This window comes from Callithrix jacchus, chromosome 7 (genome assembly GCF_049354715.1).
Source record: "Callithrix jacchus isolate 240 chromosome 7, calJac240_pri, whole genome shotgun sequence".
Lineage (NCBI taxonomy): Eukaryota > Metazoa > Chordata > Mammalia > Primates > Cebidae > Callithrix > Callithrix jacchus.
This window is the reverse complement of record NC_133508.1, coordinates 141,103,385-141,123,353: the sequence shown is the minus strand read 5'-3', so window position 1 is coordinate 141,123,353 and position 19,969 is coordinate 141,103,385.

Genomic DNA, 19,969 nt, shown 5'->3' with positions numbered 1-19,969 from the left:
TCCAGCTACATGACTCCAAACAATAATTTCTAATCTTGTGGTCTAATTTGTTACTCCTACAAATCCAGTTTAGACCCAGGCAAGAAGGGGATTGCCTTGTGAAAGGGCTGTTATCATCCTTGTTTTAAACTGCGAAGTTCCTGCCAGAGGTTAGTTCAGCCTACACCCAGGAATGAACAAGGACAGCTTGGAGGCTAGAAGCAAAGTGGAGTTTGTTAGGTAAGATCTCTTTTACTGCCTCAATTACAGTTTTGCAATGGCAGTTTCAATATCAGAAAATGTAGACAGGAAATTTAAAAAATTACCAGGGAAAAAAGGAACATGACATACAAATAGGATCACTTTTGGTATTAACCACTGAATCATACAGGCATTTTAGTATTAACCACTGAGACATATAGGCTGCATTAGATTTCATCAATCTTGGCCACATTGATTATATTTTATTAAGCGTGCATTATAGTCAATAAGGCGTTACTTTTTTTACATGCTGTATTGCACTGTAATATGAATGAACTCAGCATTTATTTCAAACCTCCAAGGTGTCCATAAACATCTTCTGTGAAGACAGAAATCCTCTGTGTGTCTATCCTGTCCAACAAAGTAGCAACTATTTTCCTATGACTAGTACATACTTGACATTGACACTGAGCTAGTGCAACCTAGGAACTACATTGTTAAATTTTATTTAACTTTAATTACTTAAATATTGCAATTAAATCACACATTCCCCACAGCAGCAGCAGTAAACCCTGCTCCAAAAGAATCTGAGCTCAGAAATGCCTCACCCTGCCCCCACCAAGTGATCTTCCTCTATCTGCCCTGGTTGCCAAAGACAAAGGACATAATCTCTTGGGAGTTATATGGCCCTGCCCTCCACCTGAGAAACCTGAATGCTTAACCAGGCAACCCTAGGGCAAATTTGCATTCTTTCTTTAAAACCACAGCTGATGAACTCTTGAAAGTGCCAACTGCTGGCTGGAGGACAGCAAACACAAAACCAGCACACTAAACGAAAATAAAATCAAAGACCCTCAGAGTCTATTTTGTCCCCCTGAGACCTCTGCCAGAGCAAATACTGGTACCTATGGCTAAAAGATCTGAAAATGGATCTCATCACAGGGCTCTCTACAGATACTCCCCAGTACCAGCACGGAGCCTGGTAGCTCTGCTGGGTGGCTAGACCCAGAAGAGCAAAAACAATGACTGCAGTTCAGCTCTCAGGAAGCCCCATCCGGAGGAGAAGGGGGAGAACACTACATCAAAAGAGCACCCCATGGCACAAAAGAATTTGAGCAGCAGCTCTTGAGTCCTAGATCTTCCCTTTGACATAGTCTACCCAAGTGAAAACAAACAAATCCCCCCAAAAACAACAACAACAAAAAGAAGACACAGAGAAACAACTCTGATAATATGACAAAAGGATTTTGAACACCCTGCAAGGTCACACCAGTTCACCAGCAATAGATCCAAATCAAGATGAAATCTCTGAATTGAAGAAAAATAATTCATAAGATTATTAACTTAAGGAGGTAAAAGTGAAGTGTTTAAATGCGAGATTATAAAATTAACACCAAGACAAAGTATGCCAAATTGCAGAATCTTTATTGCAGGTGACCACAGAGGACTCACGTCTCTCCAACCCGTGGCCCCAAAAGGAGGGTGACAAGACCCTTTTATGCCCATAAACCACCTCTGGGGTGAGGGTATGGGGCAGGGGTGGGGGTATAGGGATTCAGACATTCTGAGGGCCAGGGGATTCCGTAAATCACTTCCTGGGCAGAGAGGAGGGTGCGGGTCTCCGGACATTCCAAGGGCTAGGGGACTTGTTGTCACTTCGATTGTTACCTAAGTGGTTTACAGAAGACAAGGTAAGCATTAGTTTACACATCATCTGGGCAGTGATGGAATCCACAGATCTTAGTTATTATTACAAGTTTCAGGGGCCAGGATGGAATTAGCTTGGGCTGCTTATTCTGGTCATTACCAGTAAGCAAAGGCCAGCAATTCGGGCAGTTACTGATAAGAAAGGTAAGCAGTTTTATTTATAGAAGCCAAGGTTAGCAGTCATTGTGAGGAGAATGGGGCAGCCTTTACAACTTATTTTTGGAAAACAGCTTTGTCTTTTATAAAATGGCATTGCTCAGGTTCCAGCTATAGCACAAAGAGAAACACAAAATCCAACTATTGTTTTATCTGTGTGTCTTAGTTTACATTGTGTGGTTTTACCAAACTACCCGAGACTGGATAATTTATAAAGAACAGAAGGTTATTTTTCAGTTTTGGAGTGTGGAAACTCCAAGTATAAGGCACCCGCACCTGGTCTCTTGTGAAAGCCTTCTTGCTGTATTATCTCTATATGGTGGTAGGGCAAGTGGGACAAACCTTGTGTCCTCACATGGCCAAAGAGCAAAAGAGACAAAGAATTCACTCCCCTTTTTACAGCAGCATTAATTTATTAATGATGGCAGGGAACTCATGACCTGTTTACCTGGCAAAAGGCCCCAACTCCCAACACTATTGCATTGGAAATTAAGTTTCCAACACACAATTGTTTTTAAATCACCACTTTAATTCAGTCTCAGCTCCAAGAATATCACTACTCTGTTATTTTTTTGGGGATTCTCCCACTTTATAGATCATGACTTTCTTTTTCTTTAGACTTATAATAGGGTTTAAGTTTGAAGCTTTAATATCTAATGTGGCATTTTTCTTCAATCAGAGCCTTGGCTGTAACAGTCTTTCTACTTGAGGTAATAGGCCAAGTTTCTTGACCTCCTTTGACTAATCATTCTGTATTTATATGGTCTCCACTTATGTGAGCTTGAAGCATGTCATCTTCCCCAGATATATTTTAAAACTCAAACTTTTCACTCTTAACACCTATTTCTAGGCTTGGATTTCCTCTGAAATAACATATTTGACATTATAACATGGTACTAATACAATGAAAATATTGAGAAAATGGTCATTTATACAATAACTGGCTTTCTTCAATTCAAAATTAATCTTTAATTGCTATAAACGTGTTTTTTTGTGGACTATATTTCTAGCAGTAATTCAAAATTAAGCTTTAATTGCTTTAAACATTTGTGTTTTTCTGTGGACTATATTTCTAGTAGGTTCTATAGATCTTTTTGATATTTTATTTTTCAGTTTGAGATTTGAATTAAAAAATTCTATCCAAACTCAATATATGAGGAAATTTTAATTTAAAAATTGTACAGAAACGTTGTGATAAGAGAGACCTACACAGATTATAAATAGCACTTGGTTCCCTCCCACACAGCACGACATAAACCAGAATATCATTTTGACTTTGATATATAGTTTAATATTTCATCTAAGAATATTAAAACTTCAGTTTTTCCACAATTTAAATGTGGAAAACCACAAAATGTGATTACATGTAATACAGGCAGAATTAGACTTATATCAATTTACACCTGTGGCACTAAGCAAGTTACATGTATATCATCAATTTTGCTCACGTCAGTCAGTCTGAAGATTCTTTGTTCTGTGGTGTGGCTTTTCTCAAGTCCTTCTTCCTTTGAGCATGTTCTCAATTCTAGGACAGTACTGTTATAAATTAGAAATGTAAGTTCACAGAAAAAGGAAATATGGAAGTTAAGCTGCAGCATGGTAAGAGGGCAATGATGAGCAAGTTTCCTATATTAAAGAGAAAGTCCAGTGAGTATAAAGAATTTTTACATTTCATTTTATTCAGTTGTATTAAAGAAATATCCCACAACCACAATACTTTTTTGTAAGAGTTTTCATTCAATTGTATATATTTAAATATACCTTATTATAATATTTTCATAACAACTTTCATGTATGTTAACTAAAATTATTTTTCTATTTTAGTCTCACACTGGAATGCTAGTTTCATGAATGAATGAATTTAGCTGGTTCAACACTACGATGAACACTAATAAAATTACCTGGTATTATTATTTCAAGAATATTTGCTAAGGCAGTGAACAAATAAATAAATGTACAGGTTTATATATAAATCCTTTCTAAGAGCATTCTAAAGTAGTATTTTAAAAAAGCATTGAGTAATGAAAGTATGATTGGGATAAATATATAGCATTCCAAGAGAAATAAAGATATTTTAAAACACATCTTATAAAATATCTGTGTATATACACACACATACGTGTATGCTGTGCATATACATACACACAAACATATATACGTGTGTATAAATACACATACATACATATTACAGATTATTTATTTATTAGTTTATTTGGACTACTACATAAATTGTCATGGACTGGGTAACTTATAAGCAACAGAAATTTAATCCTCATTTCTGGGGACTAGAAAATCCTGGACCAAGGTAATAGTGTCTGGTGAGACTGTTCCTTATAGATGTCTCCTTCTATCTCTGTTCTCACCTGGAAAAATCAGATAGTATTCTGAGATCTCTTTTTCAAGGGCACTAATCCCATTAATAAGAGCTCTATCCTCATGACTTAATCACCTCTTCAAAGCCAAGGTGGGCACATTATGATGTTATGAGTTCAAGACCAGCCTGACCAATATGGTGAAACCCCATCTCTACTGAAAATACAAAAATTAGCAGGGCATGATGGCATGGACCTGTAATCCTAGCTACTCATTAGACTAAGCCAGGAGAATCTCTTGAACCCAGGAAGCAGAGGTTTCACTGAGCTGAGATGGCACCATGGCACTCCAGCCTGGGAGACAGAGCAAGCTGTCTCCAAAAAAAAAAAAAAAAAAAAAAAAAAGCAAAACCCCACCTCCTAATAGCATTACCTTAGGGATTAGCATTTCTACATTTAAATGTTTAAATGTTGAGACAAGACGTTCAAACCATAGCATATATGTACATATATAAATGTGTGTATGTGGAGAAAGAGAAAGGGAAGGGGGGAGGAATAAAGAAAGAGAGACAGAGAGAGAGCAAGAGAGAGAGAGAGGACAGGGACAAATAGAAACAGATAACAATGAAAGACACTTTAAAACTTATATTGCCTATATATCTATGCATATGTTCATAGTTGTGTGTGTATGCACACATACATATACCTATACCTATGTATTGAGTGTATTGAACACTTTTATAAATTTCTGTAAACATTTTATTAGCATTAATTTTTCTCTTTCCCTCCAAACATTTTTGGTTTATGATGCTTTTGGAGGGCTCATGGGTATTGTTGGAATCAATTAAAGAAGAAACCAACTTTTTTTATTTTGTGTGCAAAAATACCTCCATACATACTGAAGTTGTTACTGGTCATCCGCAGAGGAAATATCATGCAGGAGAATAACATTCTGCTGCTCACCAAATTGACTCACCTGGCACCATGACCCAAGGTTGCAACATCAGATTCCATGTAACAGAAACAAGTATTCAGGTCCCTGACAATTAAGATATAGGAAGGGTAGAAAAGAATCAAAATGTTTAATGTATGATTTTTCAAATCATTATGTTGTATGTATAAAATGATTCATGGGAGATTTCATTCTATCAATACCTAGAGAAATGAAAGTCTCATTCATCAAAATATACTGGATAATGCAGTATTTATAATTATATGGGCTTCAAAGATATGTGGGACTTTTCTAGTGAATTTTCAAAAAATATACTTTGTTCATGGGGCACAAGTCTTGTACAGTACTTCAAATAATAAGGTGACTGCATATGAAGTCTCATTCACAGATCCCCATCTACAGACCTGAATATTAGCATACCTGACTCACCAATTCTCTTGACAGAATCCTGTAGTTCTGATGGCATGGCATACTAAACTACCGCAGATGTTGTGAAATTGTCTATAAAACATTGTCAGTAGTAAAATCTTAATAGTTACCAATAAGATCAGGGTACATTATATAAAAAACAATTGGTTACATAGTTCAATATAGAGTGGTAGAAATTTTAAAGAATCATGGTTACATTTTAATATTAATTTTTATATGTTTCACAATTATAATTTTTACCAAAATGTGAATATAATAGAAAGGAGTTATCTAAGTACAAGCTAAAAGCATAAACAAAAATCCCCAGAATTAACAAAGTAACAAAGTCTCTTTTTCAATATTATAAGGCAACTAAAATCTCTCATGGGTCAAGATCATATAAGTAAAAGCATCCCAATAGCTCATAAATTATAGTTAATAAAATGGTTGGCAAAAAAATAGCAATTAAGACACACACAAACTTAAATATTATAAGAAGAAAAAATTAATACAAAAATATCACTAGACTGAGCAACAGAGTATGGATGAAGATCATTAGCAATTTCATTCTGTGAATTCATTGAGAACTATAATTCTTTGGTCATGATCTCTTATAAGCAATTATTTTATAAAGTCTTTTTTTTTTTTTTTTTTTTTTAAAGACGAAGTTCCCTCTTGTTACCCAGGCTGGAGTGCAATGGCACGATCTTGGCTCACCGCAACCTCCACCTCCTGGGTTCAGGCAATTCTCCTGCCTCAGCCTCCTCAGTAGCTGGGACTACAGGCATGCTCCACCATAAAGTCTTGTTTATGTTATTGCAGTTATATTTACAGAGAACCAAAACAAACATATAATGAAACAAATAGGTATGTTTAAGCAGATTAATTTTTAATAAAAATAGTCAAACTTGGATATCACTAACATTTTTCCAAAACCAAAGTTTGAATATATTCTTGATTTTTATTTCCAACAAGAAATACAGTACATCTGATGGAACTACAACCTAGATGGAAAATTGCAAAATATCTTAAAGGTGCCACAGAGCACAAGACTATTTATGCTTTATTTATAACGTATAGAAGAATATTTGTGTTATCCTAAACTTTTAAATTTTATATTTTTTATTTCTAACAAAATATTCACTTTATGTAATTTGTATTTGTAATGTTTCTTTTTGAAATGTTCAAGAGGAGTGTTTTAAAACTATCTGTTAGCTCTCCTTAAACTTGCGGCTGCCTTTTTGCAGCTCTTACCATTCATTCCTTCCTTGTTGACTTCAGGCATGCTAGTTTACTTGTATTCCCTCAAACACAATAACCACATTTCCACATAAGGGAATTTATACTTGCTGTTTTCCTATTTCTTCCACTAGAAAAATCTTATGATACCTGTTTTGTATCACTGCCCACTTTGTTTAGCTCAAGCATCAACCCACCGAAAGGTTTTCTCTGGCATTCCTACCAAAATGGTAACTTCCATTACTTTCCATATCTTCCTTTTCGCATTAGTTTTCTTTGCAACACTACTATTATGTGATATATTACATATTAACCTGTCATTATCTTTCTAGTACTGTTAAAACATAAATTTTATAATAAGCTATTTGTATGTTTAGTTAATGCCCATACATAATAAGTATTTGCTGAACAAATGAAGAAACACAATATCATCCATCATTTTTTTTAAACTTGAAAGTTAAAGATAGAACAATTTATAATCTATGAAGATTGTAAGTGGTAGAGTTAAAATTCATGAAGATTTTTTTCTTTGGACTTGGAAGATCAGTTTTTATGTGTTGATGCAACCAGAAACATCTTTTTATCTTTAAAATGTCCTTAAAAACAGTCACAAGTTTTAAAAGTAAAATACACGTTGTTGCTAAATTGTTGAAGCTTGACATGTAATGCTTTAGTGATTAATAGTGAAATGAAGTACTAGAAGATGAGAAAATAATTGTAAATAAAAATTGGTTTTGGCTTTTCAAGGGAAAGCATATCATTTATAGTGCAACATGGGCATTTGTTGCTAAAAACAACATGCAGAAAATGCTACTTTTTAAAGACACACAAAAGATGAGTTCATGTCCCTTACAGGGACATGGATGAAACTGGAAACCATCATTCTCAGAAAACTGACACAAGAACAGAAAACCAAACACTGCATGTTCTCATAAGTGGGTGTTGAACAATAAGAACAAATGGACACAGGGAGGGGAACATCACACAGCAGGGCCTGTCAGGGGGTGGGGTGGTAGGGGAGGAATAACAGGGGGCTGGGGGTTAGGAGAGGTATAGCATTAGGAGAAATACCTAATGTAGATGATGGGATGCAGCAGACCACCACGGCACGTGTATACCTATGTAACAAACCTGCACATTCTGTACATGTACCCCAGAATTCAAAGCATTAAAGAAAAGGCACAGTAGATGTAATGTCAAAAGAAATACATAATTCATCAAAAAGGAAATACAGTGAACAAACTAACATATGGGAAAGCACTTAATATATAATTATATCATATTAGAGAAATGTAATATTATAATGTTAAATGATTTAATCTCATATTAGATATCATTATCTAGAACTTAAAAAGTATGTACTCGTTACCTGCATGTTCAGTTATAGGGACTGACCATGTCAATTAACTATCTTTGATCTAGTTCAATCTAATTAATGGGAAAAAAATAAAAAAAATATTAATGCAGACATGGTATAGATTTATACACATTTTAATAAATTGTATATTCTTAAAAACTTAAGGAAAATATAAAGCTGGTTACCATGTTAGAAAGTTAACAAAGCTTTTGTGTAATTGACTGAATGCTCCAGAGACTACAAGCTGCAAAATTTGTCTTAAAATAATTTTAGTGTTCTAAGATGTTTCATGTGAAGCAAAAGCAAACACTTTCTGGGAAAACTCAAGTTCAACCTAGGCTTTGAAGTCTGCCAGATGATAGTTATGTTAAAAATAAGCTAACAATCCAAAATAAAAAATTTCACATGTAAATAATGTGCCATTTATGACAATCAGTAGAAATGTAGATACATTAAGAAAAAAATTTAGATCTTGATATTATCAGACATGAAAAGATGAAAAGGCAATTTTAAAAAAGGAGACAAAAAAACTATCAAATAGTTTTGGAAAAATAAAATTCCTGGAAATAATGTGTGTGTGTGTGTGTGTGTGTGTGTGTGTGTGTGCATGTGCTTAAACCAAACTAAAGCAGCAACCATTTTAGAAACTGAACTATGTACATATCCTCTATAATATTAAAATCATTACATAGAAATAAATATTATAAAAATACATAAGATTACTATATGAAAAACACTATTATTTTTTTGGGAGAAAAAATATCAATGGAAGGTTATACGATACACTTAAATTTAAAAACTCAATATTTGAAGTGTTATGTTATTCTCCAAATTAATTGATTCAGTGAAACCAAAAGAAAACCTACAACAGGTAAATTAACAAGCTGATTCTAAAATTTATAAAGAAATGCAAAAATCCAATAATAGCCCTAACACTTTTGAAAAATTAAGTTGAAATTACTTTATAAGATATGAAGACTATAAATATATAGTATTTAGATAATATAATACTGAGCTAAGGATAGAAAGTATATTAAATGAAGGAGAATATTTAAAAAAGACACCCACACATATTTAATTACTTGAACTAAGGGAAATATGTCACTAAAATCAGTGAAAATAGATGATCTCTTCCAAAAATGATTAAAAGTAAATTGCATACCCATGTTTGTAAATATTCCAGGTTGGCTGTAGATATAAATATTGAATAGAAAACCAATAAGGTCCCTAAAATTAAAATTAAGAACTTATGCTTCTGAAATGGAATCAATAAGAGTGTGAGAGTAAAACAGGATATTTGTGACATGTATAAATGTCAGTAAACTTCAATAAAAATACTAAAAAATGTACACACATGCAACAAAAATATTGGCAAATGAACTAAAAATGCCTCTTGCCAAAGAGGATATCGAAATGATTAACAGATTCATAAAATGGGCCTTAGTGTTATAATCAAAGGAATGTAAATTAAAACTCATAAGACACAAATGTGAGGCTAAAGAAAAATACCAAAAAGACTGATTGGTTAGACTATTCTCAAGTACATAAAAACAAAAGACTTCTACAGGAACTGTTAGAGAGAAAATTGAAGAGTGACTTCTGAAAATTGTTACTACCAACCTCATCAGTTTCAGTCCTAGATTTCTGACCCCAAAGTATCTCCATGTGCACCAAAGGATTAGTATAACAATGTTTATTGCAACATTATTCAGAAAACCTAAAAACAAATTTCAACAGTAAAATGGATAGTTTTCTCATAAAAGGAAATACTATACAAACTAAAATGTGGATAAATTTTATAAATATTTTCAATAATAAAATCTGACACTTTAAAATTTGATTTTTTTAACAAATTTTATAACTGTCTATCATTTTATGGTGCAAAAACTCAGTATTGTAATTAGAGATGGGGAAGAAGCCGGCAAGATATATGGATAAGGGTAGGGCAGTGACTTCTGAGTAATGGTGAAGTTATATTTTTTAAACCTACATTTTAGTGGCATCTTTTTACTCACTCTGTAATAATTCATAGAGCTGTACACTTTGTATCTTTCTAAAAACTTTTCCTGATGTACGCTATAATTAGCAGCAATTACAGAAAGCATGAAACTATAAATTTTGTTTCAATAAATTATCTAGGTATAGCATATAATGGTAAAGAGATAAAAAATGTAAACAAGAGCTTAGAAGAGATGGAGGATTCCATGAAACTCCCATATGTAGTCTGCGTTTCACAACAAGAAGACAAATAGGAAGAATAAGAGGTATCAAATGGGGAGTAAATAATATTTGAAAATATATTGTGTGAGTTCTGAATGAAGATGTGTTTCAAGGAGAAAGATATTTATTCTACACGAAAGATGAGGAATGCAATAATGATAATGAGCAAACAAAGTGGCAAATACATGTGCAAGTGATTATAAAACAAAACAATATTCATGATGCATTTAAAAGATAAAAATAAGACTGAATGTAAGACATTATACTGGCATTAATCTGGAAGAGGTGTTTAGTTTTAAGGAGTTCTAACATAATAGTGTGATTAGACAGAAACTGTATTTAGATTTTAACATTAATTTTTAAATCTAGTTCTCCTGTGGCATTCTAAGAGAATCTTGGAGAAAGAAAAATTAAAAAAAAAACTCTTGGGTACGGGCTTTCTGAGGAAAATATTCTCATAAGAAACCTTTAGGTATAGAGGAAAAACCCTCAGCTAGAGAGAAGACCCAAGAAAGAGTTCTGTCTTAGGCAGTTTCTTTCAAGATGTTTGCTTCAGCTCAATTTCACAGGGACTTTGGCATATAAGGTGAACTCGAAGCTGTTATGACCTGAAGCAAGGAGTTTACAATCTTCACATGTCAGAAACTGGTCTAGGGATGCCCAAGTGATGTAAATCCCAAGGTAATTTTGTGTCTCTCACAGGTGATGGAAATGAAGATTCCAACAGCTTGAGGCCAGTCCTCTAATAAATTGCTGGCAATTGGAAATGAAAGGTAATAAGAGCAGGGTAGGTTCTGGTACACTTAAAGATTCAATGAGAAAGTCTGGGTAGAATAGTGATATTCATTATTCCACTGCCAGTGTTCCTTAAATTTACTCCAACCTGTCAGATTCTTTAAGAACATTCTTCAAAATGTACAGTCAGCTCTTCATCATCCATGGGTTTCCACAACTGAGGATTAAAATTATTTGGGGAAAAAAACCCTACAAAATTCCAAAAAGCAAAACATGTGTTTGTCATATATCAAGTACTATATTTAATCCACAGGAATAAAATGATGTTGAGGCATTTTATAGGTATTATAAAGAATCTAGCGATAACTCACCAGTATGCAGGAGGATTCGTGCAGGTTTATGCAACCACAATGCTATTTTTTTATAAGGGACTTGAGCGTCTGCAGATTTTGGTATCTGGATGGAGGTCACAGAGCCCTGGAAGTAATCCTCCGTAGGACCAATCCCCAAGAGATGATCATATAGAAAAATATGTCAGAGGAGGTTGAAAGACTGGGCATGGGAATCACCTTATTTGTCCCATCAAGTAGCAACAACTCTACCTCTTCATAATAATCAGGGTCAACTATGTCTGCCAGTACGTTATTTTCTTTTAATTGCCTGGTGATTAAGTGACAAAAGGACACCAATCGGACAACTAGCAGACAAAGATCTAATTTTGGTAGAGATCTTTATGTGCTTATTTGGGGAAATGTCTCCTGTGAAACAAAGAGAAACTGAAATTATGGTACCAGAAAGAAAACCCCTAAGTGGTTATTTTTGAGTAATGATGTAAAGATTGCCTCATATTCTCACATCAAGGTCTCTGGATTTTTGTGTTTTATCTCACTCAACTGCATACAATGGACAGAGATTTAATGTATGTACTAAATAATGCTGCTATGTACAGTTTTGTGTGGATTTGAACTGAGAAACCAGCTCAGTCGGGAGACCCCCACCCAGGTGGTGCTGAAGATATTGAGAGGCAGACACTGAGATAGAACAGAGTGGATCTATCCAGGGTACCAACAGCCTGAGAGCTGAGAGGTTGACAGCATTCCAGACTGAAAGCCCTGAGCAGATTCTCATTCACCTAGTTACTTGCTCTTAGACAGGTGATTCTCATTAATACACAGGTGCTCTACATTTACTCATAACTCAAGAATATACTAAGTAGGCAGCTGTTACCCCCCATCACTAATTACAAACTAAAAGGTATCCTCCACAGAAGAGCCATGGGGGCAGGGTAAATTTAATGTTTCTCAACATCTTCCCCCTTCTTTGTTTCAACAAAGCTAGGTTTTTATCTTGGTGAACCATTTCTCGGAGTCCTCTGGATCTGTACTTGCAGCCTACAGAAAGAGAAACAGATTAGTAACACAATCACAATAGCAATCATAGAGTCTCCCAAGTGTTTTCATCCAAATTTTAGGGCTGCCAATCCATCAGCAGCTACCTCAAGCACCTTGGAACCCGACTAACTGCCTACTCTTACATTTCTTCCCTAAGGAGTTGGGACCCAGAAATCTTATAGGAAATAGGGTAGAGGTCATTCTTCTGTAACTGTTTCCTGCTGAAAAGGGGTGTCAAGGGCCCTCAGGGTCCCTCCTCCTTACTTGCTGTCTAAAGGCCTTTCCAGGTGCTGGTTTATTCTCTTCCGATTCTGTTCAGTTTTATTATACTTTCTAGAGTTACTAATCTATAATTCTTTTGCCCACAAGATAGGAGGGGTTTAACACAGCTCTGAATCTAAAGAGATTTCATTATAAACTTAATAAGAATTAGGGCCTGATTCTCTATTATATTTTCCTTCCCAGAATTTTATTGGTTTTAGGGTCATAGATACTTTTCAAAGTTCTTTTTATTCAGCTCTTATCAATGGCCATACATAGTTTTGCTCCTGTCCTACTAGTCCTCCATCTCTCCAGACAATGGAGTTGTTGATCTCAGTATGTATAAATTCTGAACAATTGTAGTTCTTTTGCCTTCTATCTGAATTCCATGTTACTACAAGAGGACTGACCAGTGCAATCAATGCTAAGTATCCCCTCAGGAAACCAATAATCAATAATTATTCCATAGGACAGCACCTCACCCTCTGTCACAACACAATCTCTCCAGAGTAATGTTCTTAACTTTGGGGTCCATTTGTTATTTTATCTGCATTTAGGTTTTGATGGCCAAAACATTGTTATTTATTTCCTAAATTATTACAGAAAATCCTAAGGCCAGAGGTCATTCAAGGAAGGAAAGAATAGATGCCCAATATGTGAAATTTTCTTTTACCTCTATCGCAACTCCAGAAATACTCACTTCAGTCGTGATAACTGTCATTATGATTACCGGAACAGGCTGCCCTGCTTTCCTCAGGCTTTCCTCTGCTATTTGTGAAATCTTCTTTAAATTGACCCCAAGTCTGTGGTGATATTTGGCATGGTGCCCTTGTGGGAATAGTACTCCCCCTCGATGTTAGTCTTGCTATCTCTGTGACAGGGCGGTCCACTGCAATTCTCTTTTTTTGGTGTCTGGCTTAGAGTACGGCTTTAAATTTCTGAATGGTACCCACACCGGTTGATTTGGGCCTGAAGAAACATGAAAAAATCCTCTCTCCCATATTAGTACGTTCGTTGTCTTTTCCCAATTCCATTCCAGGCACATAGCACATATCCTGCATCATTTGGTGGCCTGGGGCGGGGGCTATATGATTGTTCAGGTATTAAACCTGACCTCCCGATTGCTGTAACAAATCTCTTCCCCACAAGTTAACAGGGATTTGCATCACACTAAGCTGAATACTTCCAAGCTGTCTCTCAGGCCCCTGGCAGATTAAAATTTGACTACTTTGATAAACTTCAGAAGCCTGCCCTATTCAAAGTACATTGAACTGAGAATTTTCCATGGGCCAAGAAAATGGTCAATGTTGGGAAGAAATAATAGCAACAATCTGCTCCAGTATCTACCAAGCCTCCAAATTTCTTTCCTTGAAATGTAATATCACATGTAGGATATTTACCAATAATTTGATTTACCCAATATGTTGTTCTGTCCTGTTTGTTTGTACCTCCAAATCCTCTTCTTTTAGTTTACTGTTGGGAAAAGCAGCAAAGGAGAAAGGCCTTACGGAGTGCCTATATAAACTGGTTATGAGTAACACATAAGCAAGGAACAACAAACTGCAGAAGGCTGCAGGAGGCCTCTGAGGAGGAAGACCTCTCTATGCATCATGTTCCGAGGCAGGGTGACCTCGGCTCTGTTACCACAAACATTGTGCTCAAGGATGTAAAACCCCTTCGTAGCACTCTGATGTACCCAGACTTTGACTCCTTGTAAGCTTTGCATTCCATCAGCTGTACATACATAAGCTAAAGATAACCGCATGTTCTTGTTCTGTGAAACTCCCAAACCACTGCTGTTATCAATCCTTAGAATGATACACCGGTTCCACTTCACTGATTCGGTTCCAGCTCACTGATTCACTCTAAAATCACTCCACCCTACCCTGTAGATCCCAGTGATTCCAGTCAATAGTGTGGATGATCACAGCTCTGGGCCGTCACTGTTTCCTCCAGAGTAATAAAGTGATGGCCCTCTGGTCCCAGTTTCTCCTAATCTGTCTTCTTCTCACACCTTTGTTGCCACCAAACTCTGGGTACCCACAGGTGATTAGGGCTGGCTCCCTACAGTTTTTTTTTTTTCTATTTTCTCAGAAAAACTGTGCTAGGTGTTCCCCAGGCTCAGCATTTCAAGGAACAGAAGACACTACAATTTGAATTTCCCCTGTAAAGTCCACATCAGTAATTTCTGTATGAATTCTAACTCCTTGAGCAGTAAGACTAGCTATTCCTAGAAGTAAACTCACAGTTCTGGGGGGATTAAAGGGCCACAAACTCCTGTAGATATATTTTGTGGTGGCTCTCCCAATAAAATGCTTACCATTTGAGAGCTGCACAAATCTGCTGCACTCACAGCTGTGGTGGGGAAAAGGCATTGTATAAGGAAGAGGGAGCAGCTTGTACTGGATAGGCATCGGTTGGAATCAGGCCCAAGGCAGCCCTTCAATCCGTTTCCTGAAATCAGAACAATCTTTTTAGCTTCTTTCCAAGTTAATTCATATCCTTTCTGCAGCCCTGCTGCATTTAAGTGTCTCGGTGTGTGGAAACATTGAGCATCAAACAGAATAATAGCAACTAACCGATCCAACTGCAAAAACTGGGACGATGACAAACAAGTTCGGGTTAACTTATCCCAGTCCATTGGAATCAGCTGGTAAGAAGTGGCTGCATTCTTCAATAATCCCAGCATAAATGGAGACTCAGGCCCAAACTGACTGATGACCTGTTTAAACTCCTTCAGCAATTTTAAGGGAAGGGATTCTAAAGCAACTCGTACTTGCCCCTCCTGAAGTTGAGGCTGTACAACAACTGGAAACTGCCATGCCTCCAAATCTCCCTCCTTTCTTGCTTACCGAATTCTGGCTTGGATGGAATTGGTTACAACTCTAGGAGTACAAACACCAACAGAAGCAGAGGTAGAAGTGTTAGGATCTGGCCATCCCTCAACAAGATACTGAGGGGGCAGAGGCTGATGAGCACACCTTTTTCTCATTTGACTCTTTATTTTTTTGCTCTATAATTTCTTTACATGCTTCATCACACTTCTTTCTCCTCTTCTGAATCCTCTCCTGAATCATTTTTCTCTTCATCTGTCTGAAATAGCTCCAGGGCAGAACTCACCAAAGCCCAAAGAGACCACACTGGGATAGATAGAGATATCTTTTAATCCTTCTCTTTGTACCTTCTTTAAGGTAGTTCCCACTTTTTCCCATTCTTCCATGGTCAATGCTCCCTGCTCAGGGAACCAGGGACAAAAGTCCTCAATCACATTAAAAATAAACTGTGTTAAATTGTCAGTGCCAGCTTTAATTCCTCCTCTTTTAAGCAATTGATGAAGCAAACAAGAATAAGCCTCTCCCTTGCTCTACCCTGAGCTGAGCTCCCCTAGCTGCCATCCTGGGAGATTTTTTCAAATGTTCTCCAGCTAATTCTGAGCTCCCACAGCTAACCCTGGGAGATTTTTCAAGTGTTCTGGGTCTACTTCTGGGTTCTCCCTAACTCACCTGGTAATATCCCCCCAAGTTCCTCCTGAGCTCACCAACTTACCCTGGGGAATTTTCCAATAGTACTCAGGCTACTTCTGGGTTCTCCCTAACTCACCTGGGAGTCTTCCCTGGGCTCCTTCCAGGCTCCACCAACCTGGGGGATGTTTTAAAAACATTCCCGGGATACCTTCAACTTAGCCTCTTTCTCCATTGCTCAGGCAACCTTTGCCCTGGGTTCAAGTCCCCACATTTGGGCACCACTTACCAAGTACCAGCTTGGTTGGGAGACCCTACCCAGGTGGTACTGAAGTTATTGAGAAGCAGACACCTAGATAGAACAACAGAGTGGATCTATCTGGGGGACCAACAGCCTGAGAGCTGAGGTGCTGACAGCATTCTAGCCTGAAGGCCCTAAGCAGATTCTTATCCATGTATTTATTCGCTCTTAGACAGGTGATTCTTATTAATACACAGGTGCTTTACATTTTACTCATAACTCAAGAATATACCAGGTAGGCAGCTGTTACTCACTTACCACTAATTACAAACTAAAAGGTATCCTCCACAGAGGAGCTGTGGGGGCAGGGTAAACTTAATGTTTCTCAATAGACATGTGCAAGACAGTTCTCCAGGTGGCCTTGGGCTGTGCCAACCCAGTTCTCTCCTGTTTTTCACTTGAAGCTCTCAAGAATACCTAGGAATTAATAGGGACTTGGATGAATCTGGAAACCATCCTTCTCAGCAAACTGACACAAGAACAGAAAGCCATGTTCCAACAGACATGTCCAACAGACATGTGCCAACCCAGTTCTCTCCTCTTTTTCACTTGAAGTTCTCAAGAATACATAGGAATTCGTAGGGACTTGGATGAATCTGGAAACCATTATTCTCAGCAAACTGACACAAGAACAGAAAGCCAAACACCATATCTTCTCACTCATAGTTGGGTGTTGAACAAGGAGAGCACATGACTCAGGGAGAGGAACATCACACACTGGGGGCAGTTGGGGGGGTAGGGGAGAGACAGTGGGGGATGGGAAGGGAGGAGAGGGTTGGGAGGGATTAAAAAAATAATAAGAATACCTAGGAATGCAATATCCTGAGACAGGGTAGAAGTGGCTAGAACAGCCTGGGCTCTGTTTCAGTATTCCCCAGAAAGAAGATGCCCTTCAAGGCCTTAGCCTTTCTGAAAACCCCAGGATATAGAGTGGTGCAAAAGTAACTGTGGTTTTGGACTGGGAATTTTAAATTAGTATAAATAGGCTCCAACACATCTTTATTAATCAAAATAGAAACCATTACAATCAACACATTTTTGCCAATGAGAAATAAGTTTGTTTATTCATGTAGCATAAAAATCCATGCTTTGGGATTTGATGAATCCTTGACAAGAATTTTCTGTGTTCTGGTTGTGGAAGCATTTTTTTCTCCAAAAGGTTGTCAAGGTGCTTGAAGAAGTGGTAGGTAGTTGGCGAGAGGTCAGGTGAATATGACAGATTAGGCAAAACTTTGTCGCCCAATTCATTCAACTTTTGAAGCCTTGGTTGTGCTACGTGTGATTGGGCATTGTCATGGAGAAGGTTTAGGACCTTTCTGTTGATCAAAGCTGACTGGAGTCAATGCGGTTTTCAGTGCATCTTATCAATTTGCTGAGCATACTTCTCAGATGCAAGTGTTTTGCTGCCATTCAGAAAGCTGTAGCAGATAGACCGGCAGCATACCACTAAATAGTGACCATGACCTTTTCTTGGTGCATGTTTGACTTTAGAAAGTGCTTTGAAGCTTCTTCTCAGTCCAACCACTAAGCTGATCATCACCCAGTTGTGGTAAAAAAAATCCACCTTTTGTAACAAGTCACAGTTCAATCGAAAAATCATATCACAGTATTACCTATAGGTAATAACCTGGATCATTATATTGAATGGAATGAGCATAAAGCTTAATTTTAAAATGCATTATATAGTTTCAGTTGTCCTTGCTGTGTCTTTGTTTTGGGGTGTTTCTTCTATTTTCAGAATATTTTTTGTGACTGCTCTACTTGTTAATATTTAAATTCTCCATTCTGCTTCAGGCTTGAAAAATTCTTACAAATAATAAAGAGGGTAATAATATAGATAAAAAAGTTTATCCCAATTTTTCAAGCTTTTTTTTTAAATGAGATCTACCCTGTCTTTTGATATTTGTCCTGAAGATATTTTTATGCTAGTAAATGATAACTTTTCAAGAGTCTCTTTAGAACAAACTTTTTCAACATTGTTTCACTTTCAAGTTCTCCATGTACTCTGTAATTGGCCGGTTGCTTTGACTTTGGCATTTTGTTTATACTCACACAAAAATTGGAAACCAATAATAATGTTGTTTGCTTTCAGTCTGACAATTTCACATATAGACATTCTTTTTCCTTCCTTTCCTTGACTAACACTGCCTGGGGCCATTCATTTAATCTCAGTTGACTTCTATAGTTTCTAGATTTTTTTGTGATTCAATCCAACTGTGCTAAGTGCTTTTGTCACTTTCCATGGAGACTTCACAGTGATTTCTTTTCTTTTCTTTTCTTTTTTTGAGACAGAGTTTCGCTCTTGTTACCCAGGCTGGAGTGCAATGGTGCGACCTCGGCTCACCGCAACCTCCGCCTCCTGGGTTCAGGCAATTCTCCTGCCTCAGCCTCCTAAGTAGCTGGGATTACAGGCATGCGCCACCATGCCCAGATAATTTTTTGTATTTTTAGTAGAGATGGGATTTCACCATGTTGACCAGGATGGTCTCGATCTCTTGATCTCGTGATCCACCCACCTCAAACTCCCCAAGTGCTGGGATTACAGGCTTGAGCCACCATGCCTGGCCCCTTCACAGTGATTTCTATTTCTATAGTCTCGTTCTACTTATTCTTTTTGTTACTAAATTGAAAAGAGAGTGATCATATTCTTAGTAATATTTTAGGTAATTATTTAAAAGATTACAGAAGAGCTCACCTCCAAGTCATCAGTTTGAAAAAAAATTGGATTTTTGACATCACTATGTGGCATCTTCTTCTAGAGTTATATTTTTGGATGTACTGCTACTTGTTATCACTAATCAGAAAAGCAGAGATTATTGGTCATGATTAGATATCAAGAAGAATGCTCTGCTTAGTAACAGAGCTGACCTCTATCAACTACAATTGTTTTCAGTAGGAATTATCTATACAACACTGTGGCTTCTTAAGCCAGCTGCTATTGCTGAAATATCTTTTCATATAGGTTTCCAAGGATACACTGCTACAAACCCTTTCTCAAATTACGTGGGAGGTAATAAGAATTCAACAAACAGCCTCAAAACCACTGTCTTTTTTTTCTACCAAAACATCCAACTTCCCCTATAAAAAATTATATTCGGTTTTATTTTGGCAATATTGTATGGAGTGTTTTCTTCAAATATGAGTTTATCTTAACAATTATCCAAGAATTTATCACTACTTTATCAAGAGTGTTAAAGACTGGGGGTGTGAGTGGGGTCAAAGGTAACCATATACAGTGTTCTTAGCTTTCCCAATTGTCAGAGTCGAGCACCAGCAGAAGTCTGAAAAA